Source organism: Numida meleagris, chromosome 2, assembly GCF_002078875.1.
Source record: "Numida meleagris isolate 19003 breed g44 Domestic line chromosome 2, NumMel1.0, whole genome shotgun sequence".
In the NCBI taxonomy this organism is placed as follows: Eukaryota; Metazoa; Chordata; class Aves; order Galliformes; family Numididae; genus Numida; species Numida meleagris.
In genome coordinates, this window is record NC_034410.1 from 88,381,342 (window position 1) to 88,392,858 (window position 11,517).

The following is an 11,517-nucleotide window of genomic DNA, read 5'->3' on the forward strand; positions in this document are numbered from 1 at the left end:
GCTTTGAAGTTCATCAGCCTTTAATCATCATCAGCTGCATCTAGACTTGTTCTGATAGCAGATCTCCTAACTCCCTGAGAGTTCTGTGTTGTCTAGCCAACCCATTTTGAATTCATTCCTTCTAGGACAATTGAAACCCTGCTTTTGTAGAATAAGCTCTCATCTGTAACTGTTTTTCCAATTTATGGAGCATTTTCTGGTCCCTCAAGTCCCTCATGCCTGTGCATGGATCCTGTTATCCCTTTATGACAGTTTGGGTTTATTCTGTCCTCCGGGTTTACTATATGTTACTCTACTGCATGTTCTACTACCTCCTGCTAGCAACTGGGTTTTCTTATTGATATCAAGTGTTCTTTCTGGTATGAAATGCCTTTGCTTAGCATGAACAACATAAGAACATCAGAATAAAATAGTATAAAGAAGACACGGGCTGAAGTTAGAATAGAGCGACCAAGACATGATAAAGGAATAACCCAAGGCTAAGATACTAGGTAGCAAAGGCTGAGTTCTGTCAACCAAGAAAAACTACAGTGTTCACGTGTCATTGGAAGTCATAATTATATATTTCATATGCACTTGTTACAGGAGGAACCTTATCTTTCACCTCTCCAGCACATGTAAGTTGCAGTCAGGACTATCACGGCCAAATTACAGTGGCAGAGGTAGCCTGATCTGGACTGCTATTTTGCCTTAGCTGCACTCAGATGTGCAAGGGGAAGATGACTGAACTGTACATGGGTAATCAGCCAAGCAAGTCTAGATTATTTCTGCCTTTAGTGCCCGTAAGTAGGTCTCTGAAAGGGGTTCTAGAAGTTCCTTCACCCAGCTGTCACCAGTTAATTACACTTAAGAGTGTTAGTTAAGCATTCACATCAACATTTTATCACCAACAGCATTAGCACCTGCTTATTCATTAGTATGCTTCATTAGAAGTGAACAAATAATTATTCCCAAGAGCATATAGCAGTTATTTACATAGGAGGTTACTAATGCTACCAGCAAGAGCTCACATGGACGAGGGACAGGAGTTGTCTAGAAACCACACTGAGTCTGGGCAGAGTAACTAGGTAACAGAGCAAGCCTACATTACCAGCAAATATGCATTTGTTTCTGCTTAAGTACCAAGGCAAACAGCCCAGGGAAAGCAAAGGCCTCGCATCACACATCTGCATCATTTACTGGGATAATCTTTCCTCCTTTGCCAAGTGATTTTAATTGTGTGAATGTTGCTCTTGATGTCTGCCTGGTGGAGAAGCACCCAAACCGCCCTAAAGGGAAATGATGGCATTTAAAGGTCATTCTTGTTGCCCTGCCTTAAGAGTACTCAACTAACTGAACTAGCACATTCAGTTTGTGATACTGCAGCTAAGAGATGTTTGCCTTAAGAATCTGGTTGCTGAGGTGAAGAGTACAACTAGAAAAACAGTGCTTGTCTAGCCTAGTGTGCATTCATAGCAAAATGAATGTGCAGTGACTTTATGCTCTGCCCTCCAGAAGAGCATGTAAATTTATGAACTTCAGTGTGAAGCCATCGGCAGTACTAACACCCTGTACTACTAGGTTATCATCTTATCATCATGCCAACTTCTTGCTGTCAACACTAGAAGTAGCCTTGCCATGGCAGGCTGAGAGCAGAGCTCTGCACAGCTTAGCACCCTCCTAGCTATAGGCACCATGGGAGGCACTGCTTGCAGGACACCTGTTACAGACCCAGCTGGGAAAGACAATGGCCAAAGAATTTGAGGGAGCCCAAGTTTTCCCCATGCACCTTCATCTCTGCTTTTGTGTATCTGACGCTACCGATAACACAGTGTTTTTACAACACAAAGATGTGTGGATCTCAGCCAATACCATGTATCAGCAAGAACACCTCAGCTTCTCTTAAGGATGTAGAAAATAGATATTCATGAATCCCTGAATTAATTAAAAGTAACAGAACAGAAACAAGCAATTAATTATTTCACAGCATTACCAAAATTTGATATTTAAGATAAGGTACTACGATAATCAAATGTTACACAAGACTAGCTCACATCATCTAAAAGCCTGGCTTAGGATCAGGGGAAAAGCAAGCTCTGTAAACTGGAAAAACTGTAATTACCATTAACATCAGACACACATTCCCCTCTGAGCTTTCTGCTCAGTACCATTAATTTGAAAGGATGAAACATATTTTGTCAATTAAACTTTGGCCCCCAGAGCTCTAACTCACCTGCCATGAAACATCTCAGCCTGGGGCACCTTTTAAGAACCACAGTGAGGTACAGCAGCTTTGCTGGCCTGGCTCTATATGGTCTCTGTGGGAGGTGGAGCATTGTGGCTGCTCCTCCAGACCTCCCTCTGTGGGGATTTAACTTCACAGCTGTGTGCCATCAGTGGTGATTCCCTACTGCTACCCTAACGGCAGCCAAAGGATATGCAAAGCTGTTGGTCAGTCTGTGATCTTGGGAAACCTCTTAGCACAGGGAGGGCTCAGACAAAGTGACAGATTTTGCATGTTGGCTTTTGTATGCTTTACTGGGTATGTCTCTCTGATATTTTACATAGCACAGCTGTATCTGAGCGAGTCAAATTTCAGGGAAATGCCATGATTTGAGTAGAGAAATGAGAAGTACAAGAAGCATAGTGCCATCTGAACCTCATGGGCAGTGGTGTGACGGCCGGGCTGGGCCTGCTCCAGCATCTGGTGCATCTGGTGTTTCGCTCTCCACAGCATGGTCATGCAGGCCCACCTCGCTGCCTTCCAGGCATGGCCTTTCCACCCATTGTTTCCTCTGTGTTTATGCTATGTCTGAAGCAGCTGGAAAACACAGCTTTATCATTTTACCCCAGCACTGTCCCCTCACCCTGTAGTGCTGAAGAAACTTCTGCATTTCTACCCGTGTTTGCTAAGGGGCTGTACATGGCTGTGAGGGAGCTTCTGCCTCCTTGCAGCTGCTCGTAATCTTTCTGCCTGTGTGTGCTTGCTGATAGTACCTACCACAGCCACCCCACCAACAGTCTGGAGGTCTGGTAGAAAGAGGTTAAGGGAAAAAGAGCCCAAAATCCCCCCCCGACAGGCAGACATTTCTGTGCACATACAGTGCCTGGCACTGCAGTCGCCTCGATCTAATTTGGCATTCCTATGGCAATGTCTTTTAAATGCCATTACTTTGAGAATAATTATGCTGATATTTAATGGACAAATAATCTCAGGCAAAATAACATAGAAGGTTTCATAAGCCAAAGCTTTAAGGAAACAAGCCGGACACAACTATTCCAAGCAGAGAGTTAGAGCAGAGGGTAAATGGATTTTCTTCCAAGCAGCCCTGAAAAATGACCCCACAGTGACACATTTCCAGGATTCACATGGGGATGCCACACATCTGCTTAGCTTCTGCTCTGGAGGGCTGTCACAGCTGGCCAGCAAGCACAAACGTGATGAGGATCTTCCTTTTAGTGATATCCACAAAAAGCATCTACAGGGAGATATGGGACTCAGCCCCAAAGGAGATGCTGATCCCCAGTGGGAAGGGCCTCTGCTGGTGTCCCTTGTGCCAGCCACAGAGAGGACCTGTCAAGGTCAGAGCTGTCTCCTGAGCACCAATTCTAATGGTGGTTCCTGCAATTAGAAAACATTTCTAGGCAGAAGCAGATTGCAATTGTTTTTTTTTTGTTTTACAGAGCACACTTGATGACCAGGGGGAGATAGTTTTGAGTAAGCAGTCCCCTGGGACCACCACTATTAAATGCAGAAAAGGTGCCGTGGGTCCATACTCTCAGAGTCTGTCCTTAATCCACCCTGAAGCTTCTCAGAAGGGATTCCAGTCTGGCTGAAGAGGATGTTTTTCACTTATGCATCATCACATATCCTCACTATGTTTTGCCATTATTTACTGCTTTATTTCAAAACACTGGATGTGCTCATACTTCTCCAGGGACAGTAATGCAACCTGCTGGCTGATGGGAGCAAGCAACAGCCCACAGCTGGGATGAAATGAAGTCCTCAAGGCACAATACTCTCCCTGAGTCTGTTCAGAAAGCTTTTTGCATGCTTCCCCTCCACTAGCTCACCTGTGTGAGCCATATTGCACCCTGTGAGCAGTCACTCAGTGAGGCCAGAGGAACTTGGGGCTGGGAAACTCTTCCTCCTCTATGTTTGCTTAGGAAATGGAACAATGAAGTTTTCAAGCCTAATTTCATAATTACTTGCTACTAATATTTATCACCTGTGCACTAGTAAGTACAATATCTCCAACTGCCGTCCAGCTCAAAAGGCGCAGTGAATGCCAGGCACTATTTGCCAGAGGACTCTTCCCCTCTTCCAAAATCCAACTGAAAGCTCCCAGCCACGTGGACATCTGTGTGCTGCCCGTCCTGCAGCTGGAGAAGCGATGTCGGAGGGCTGGGCTGGCCAGACATGCTGGCAGCCAGCTTTTCCCAGCCTCACAGCAGCTCCAAACCATCAGTATTAAATGTTGGTCTGACTGAGCTGCTTACACCAGGAATGCTAAATTACAGTGTAAAACAAATCTCCGGGGGACTTGAATTGCTTAGAGAGTAATTTTACTGTGTCTCTGGCATCCTGCGCATGCATCTGTAATGGTTCTCCCCATCCCTCTTGTTTTCAATTTAATTGAAGGGTACACGCAACCTCAAAATAAAATAAATATGCTCATGCTTAGATTCAGTACACACGCACATTTTGGTTTTTAATCTGTGCATGTGTTAATATCCACATACTGTGGATATATATAGTGGCATAGCCACAGACACAGTAAGTGCATATATGCAGCAACGTGGGGCTGAAGTGAAATAGCCCCTGGAGCTACCTACTTCACATTAAGGCAGAACTTTTGATTTCTACCCACAAAGCCCTGCTGCACACCAATAGAACAAGCATCCCTTTTGGCTCACTGGTATGCGGGACTTCAAGGGCCAGAGGCAGGTCTTGCAGCCCAGACCTCACTCACTGCAAGCCTGCAGAGCATGGCTCCCTCCTCACATAGATGTAAACAGAAGAATGAATCCGTGTTAACAAAACAGGCTAAATAAGATAGATCAGAAAACAGGAGAAAATCAGAAACAAAATTTATTTTTATGTCAGGGTGGGAGTAGACTGTACCTTTCATTCCTCCTAACCATCAGCCTTAAGCATCTCTGTCCTGACTTTTCCAGGTACACTTCTGGACTATAGCAGCTCACTTGCAGTCACCTCCAAACGTCTTCAGGAAAACAATTGCTCCAGTTTGATCAGTTATGAAAAACTGGGAGTTATTAATGCGGCATCTGTACCATTAAATGAACATAGATTCCATCCAAAAAAAATTACTTAAAACCAGTGCCCCTGAGCTGTGCTCCCTGGCCTGCAATATTAAAAGGATTTTTACTTCTGTTCTGCCAAATGGTGACCAAGCAGCAGGAGCACTGCCATAGTGCTGAGCTGCATCCTTGTCACTCACCACCTCCCTGAGCCCTCTGCATTCCCTGCTCTGCCATCACCATTTTGGAGCACTTGCAGAAAGTCTGGATACCTGAGTACCCAGATAAGCCTCGCTTGCTCTGGACAAGCTCTCCTGCAGCTCAGCACTAGCTCATAGCACTCCTGTGAGATGAGAGGCGAGCAATAAAAGTGCTGTTTATTGAGAACCAAATGCCTTCCTCGCCCATTGTAATTACCCAAACTGGTCTCATGGCTTTCACTGCTCCTGCATCTCCAGTTATGACAAAAACAGCTCCTTTTTTACAGCCGCCCAGCAGAGCTATCATAAAAGCAAGCTGTGCTTCATTACCCGTCAGCATAATTTACAAATAGGAAAGGAACCTAACTGCCTGTTTTCAAAGGAGAGGAGCACAGAGCAAAAATGAGAGGGATGCACGGGGACCAGTCACCCAGGGCAAATGAGGCTTAGGACAGGGTGTGTCAATCCCCACCTGCAAGTCAGGCTGACCATGAGAGGTGCCACTCTTCTGCTGTGTGTCACAGAGTAAAGACACAACTGAGAGATCGTACTGTAGTCAGACTCATGCAAATGTCACTCCTGGCAATGCCACATTGCAGAGAAATCTTCCCACTCTACTCTTAGCAGACAAGAGCATTGCTGGTGAAGCAGATGCTAACACAAGCTTAATCTGGCACCTGTGCAAAATCTCCCATCTGTGCATGAAATGAACATTTCCTTGACTGGTGTGGGGCAATTGTATCCGATTTTCTGATCTGTGCCTTCAAAAACTTGCTTGCATGAATAATCGTGTCTGGGGGCAAGGAAGCTCAGACATGCAGGTGGAAGCTGCTGTGGAACCCAGAACTGAAAGGTATTGGGAAAGCAACAACTACACCAAAGCAATCTGAAAGAACATGAAGCTTGAGAGAAATAGCATGATCGTTAAGTGATAGCACTACTGGTAGAAAGCATAAAGGAAAGGAAATGGAGTCATTTAATTTTGTTGATTCTCAGATATAAAATAGTTCATTTAAAGTTAATGTCATTTAATGTTAATTTTAATTAGCTCCCATCTGTTGCAGAAACGTAACCTGTGAACTCTAGCTGCTTTTCCCGGTAGTCAATTATCTCAATTACCAAACCCTACCACCCCAAACCACGGCAGATCTAATTGCTCCCAGGGGAAGGGCTCTGCGAGGCGATGAGCTGTAGCAGACATTGGTTGCATAGTGGCTCAATGTACACTTGCAAGACGTGTAGGTTCTCTACTGACAAGAAGGAAACAATTTCTACATGTATCAGACAAAGCAGTAATTTCCTCTAATATTCTATCTCTAATATTGGCCTATGTACAATTCTATGCAGAAATGAAGATGTGAAAATATTTCCACGAGTCCTGGCTGAAATATAAAAGAGTTTCAGCCACAGGTCTCAGCTGTTTCTTTTCATGTTACAGTTATAGCTGGCTGAATTCTACTTTTAACACTTGTTTGAGGTAAGTGAGTGATGAGACTGTGAAATAGTCCACCCTGGAAAACTGCCCAAATGACTCTAGTAAGTCACATAAAGATGCAATCAGGTTTTTCAAAACTGGTATTATGCACTGGAAAGGCCTTTACATGCATGTGATACTGTCATTAACAGCCGTGGCTGCAGAACTGAGATCTGAATGCTCCAAGTACCCTTAACACAACTCTAAAATGAAAGGTGCAGTAATTTAAGATGAATCACAAATGTCCTTCTCTTTCAAAGAACTCAATTTACTGTAACAATCCTTCCTAGGAGCACATGTACACAACACTTTTTACTTAGTGATTGGGTTTAAAAGTCTGAAAGAAGAGCATTAAATTAGACAGGAACAAATGAATGGTGCGGTGATACCCATGATGATTTTTGGTAGCTGTGTGAATTTGACAGGAGGGAATGAAATGTTAGCTCTGCTCCCATGCACTGCATTTCGTATCACACTCATTTTTCTAAATGTGGGTGCCCGTGGCAGGCTTGCACAGACCTTTGGTGGAAAGGCTTTGACATTTTAAAAATTTCCATTTCTTCCTAGACTGAAATCTAACCCTCACAGACCCATGGGCTAAATTAATTCCTTAAGCCCTCTGCCCAATGATAAAACTTATCTGAAACAGAAAATGGAAATGTACAACATGCTTTACAAAGCTGACCAAAGATCCCAAGGGAAGTGCTGAAGCAATCAGAACAAATGATCTGCTCCCATTGGTGAGAAAAGTGGATATTTTAATCTCATAAATTATTAACCACCAATTATTTGCAAGAAGACTTTTATGTCCTGTAGATTGAGAGGCCTATCAATGCCTATTAAAGTAAGCAGACATTCCTATTATTTTTCTACAGATGCTGAGTTTGCAATGATGACGTGCCGAAAGTGTAGGTGGAGGAGCCTATGGGCTTGGAGCTGATGGCTGCTGTGTGGTCCTTCCCTACCAAAGCTCAGAAGAAGTAAACAGTCTGGTAGGAAGCCACTGGCCTTCAATTTAAAATAAGGGAAACCAGACAATCTCCTGAAGAAGATGAGCATGTACTGTACTTTAATCATACTAGTACGTCATTATCCAGTGGAAGATCACACATACACACAGAGGATGCTAGCACAAGGCATTTCTTTTTGCTGTTTTTTCCAGCAGGGCATGAAACATCTTAGCCACTGATCAGTCCAACAGTCCTTTCACAGATATGAGAGGGTTTGGGGGACTCCTATTTTCCTGTGTTTTTGCCAAACCATTAACCGCTGCTCAGGAAGGACAGTACCTGCATTAATATGGGAAGGGAGCTCTTCAAAGCTCCTCAAAGCCAACTGTTGCACCTATGGTTCTTCAGCATGTTCAGAAAAGGATCTTACAGCCCAGGCTATTAGACTTGCGCTGCCAGTTATGTATTTGAGACTGGATTTCCCCCTCAGTTAACATTAATGAGCATGCAGGGGTGGAAATGACAACAGAATATGACCTGGGAAATGTATCTGTAGAATCTGATGGGGCAGCCTGAAAGATTGAAGGGTAAATCAACCAGCTTGCTCCCAGTGCTGTCCACTGATGACCTTGGTGACATCTGGGACCTGGCAGGAATCATCTGTGTCACTTTGTATGGAGCGGTCACGCACAGAATATCATTGTGGATGAAACACTCCGTGCAAAAACAACATCTACAAACTTCATTATATTCAGCTCCCAACTTATTTCCTGAATCAATTTGCACTTGCTGTGATGCTTCTGTTGGTCAGCTGCAGCTGACATGAGCAACATTTAGCACGCACAGCCCAGACTGAATCCCAGTTCCCTGGAGATAGCATTAGGCATGGAGAGACTTTGGTCTCTTTAAGCAGAACAGCAGGAAATCGGGAAAGCTGAGGGAAGTGCGTCTGCAAAGCTGAAGAGAGGCATCAGAGAGCTGAGGCAGGAGGAGCAAAGGCAACTAGAGGCATTGCCAGACAGGAACAGAATGAGTGAAAGGACAAAAAGTCCCCAAAACAAAGCAGCTCTTAACCTGTAGGCTCTGTGGGGCTTGTAAACACCTTACCACAAAACTTTTATTTACAGCCCTGTCCAGTGCCTCCAACCTGGGATGTCCCAGTACGGTATGGTGGCTACCACTGTCTTGAGTTGGCGTGCTGCTGCCTTTTCTTCCTCTTTTCACCCGTCTGTCTGCATTTCTGTCCCCACAGAGGGACAAGAAGGATGTCAAGGAAGGCTTGGGCCAATGTGAAACAGCTGGACTTGATTACTTCTGGCAGTCAACCAGCTGCTATTGTGTGTTGCTACCTCTTCTTACTTTCACCAGCCTTGGGATGTGGGGAGTCACCTCCAGGCCTCACAGACTGAAACAGGGAGACTGGAAGAGAGTCTCAGCTTCCTGGAAAACCAATAAAACCAGCAATAAGCAGATCTAGTGCTTTACATTGCAGAGCACAGCTTGCAGATGTGGCTGTCTAGATGCTGCAGACCTAGAAGGCAAGTAAGAAACAATCCCACAGGTTTCCATAAAAAGGAAGAGCAAGGCTTCTTTATGAAGGGAGCTGAGGAGAGGAGAGGAATAAGCATGAGTTTTAAAGACAGCTTCTTGTTCTTGTGTGGCCTCATTCATAGCTGTTCACCAGGTGTTGGCTGTAGCACTTCTGGATCCCACCAGCAGGAGAGTGGAAATGGTGAAAGAACAAGCTAAACTGCGCAGGCAGCAAGCAGGGAGGAGGCAGAACACATGCAGTAATTTACCGGAATCTAAAAATAACACCTTCAAGGGACTTATAAAATTAGGCAATTTCTAGCTTTTAAAAATCAAAACACAGCCATCTGAATGTCATTAATGGTAAGTCAGTTGGATCTTTTACATTGTTTAGATGTAACAAGAAATCCTCACTAAAAAATACCGTGGCTGTATTACATGGAGATGGTTAAAGAAATTCTTAAAGGTCTCTAAATACCATCCTGCCATTGTGCCAGTCACATAAGATCCTTGTATCATGACATGCTTAATAGTTGTTTATGCCTTATAATAAAAATGCAAGTATCCATTGATTTGTTTATAATTGTCCATGTAGCCCAAACTCAACCTTAATGACAGGAAATGTCCTGGACTCATACTCATTTTCCTGTGCACATTTACTTATCAGGAAAGAGGAAACAGTTGCCTTTGACTACCTCATTAATTAAGTCTTAGGCAAACAATCAAGTTGTTGTGGAGAACCTGGCAAGCAGTGCACATGATCAGAGCCATAGTGTGCATGCTCTCAGCCTGCAGGAAGACATTTGGTGATGGGTCAGCCCAGGCCTCACATGTCCTCACAGCTTTGCAGATGCTCACATGAGGGCATCCCCTAGGCATCCCTGGGGCAGCAGGAACTGGGCTCCTCCAGTCTCATCCTCACTCCTGCTGGTGTGAGAAGCCCTGGCAGGCTGCTAACTCCTAGTTTTCATCCTCCAGAGGAACGAACCCATTTCCTAAGGATTAACAACACTAAATAAAAACTGTATTTGGCCACACCATCAAAATTAGACATGCACTAGCCAAACTGACAGATGACAGTAATCTGTTAAAACAGCAACCTGAATGGGATTTTTTAGCATATTTTTCTTTCTCTGTCTTCCTCTTTTCAAGGAACAGGGAATAATGTCTTAAACAAGAATTTGCAGGGAAGGTAAAATGCCAGCATGCTTTCCTTATCCTTAGCAACTGCAAGAAACCCTTCAATGATGTAGTTGCAAGAACACAGCTATCCTACATTGGCCCACCTCCCTTAGGTCCAGTAGAGCTTTGCCAGCTTGCTCCAGCTGAGGGCAGTGACTGGACTGCTTTGGCAGCCTCATGTATTTTGTCTCCACTGCCACATTAAAACTGTGGTTCCTTCAGACTCCATCAGCTGTGACCCATTTCTCTCACCTTAAGGTCTGGTGTTGATAATTTTACAGAGGCAGAACCATGTAGAGTTGGTACAAATACTGATATAGACCTTCTTCCAGATTGAAAATTATTTTAGGGCTTCAGACCCATGCATCCCTTAATAGCATTAATTTATTGCTGCCCACCCGTAGCTGCCTTGAGCTCCTTCCCCAGCCTTCGTTTTCCTATTCTGCTGCAGAAGGATCTCAAAGAGACTGGCTGGGGTGTGCTCTGCAGCAGGCAGCTCTCACACTGAGTGTGGGAACCAGCCCTGGAGAAAGCAGTTTCAGCTCTCCTTTATTTGGAAAGTTGATGGCCATAACTCTAAATATACTCCTTGAAAGTACATTTCCAAACCAAGAGAGTTGCTATGCTGGGCAGAGCAAGGACACCAAACCAAGCCTGGGGTAGATTTGATGATCCAGGCTGTGTTACCTAACAATAATAGATTTTGTGGGCCAAAATGAGGTCTGTGGTGATTCCACCAAATCCAATTGAATTCATTTTTTCCTTGAACAGATCATATAAAGAGATGCCAGATGGAAAAAAAAAAAACCAACTAGAAAATGGAGCAAATCTTACTTCTATTTTGTTTTTCCTCTTCTCTGGCCACTGTTGGCACAGAGACCTCTGGCAGCCAGCTAGCTCATCAGTTGCGTCCCCTGGGGAGCACAACCCTGCCAAAGGA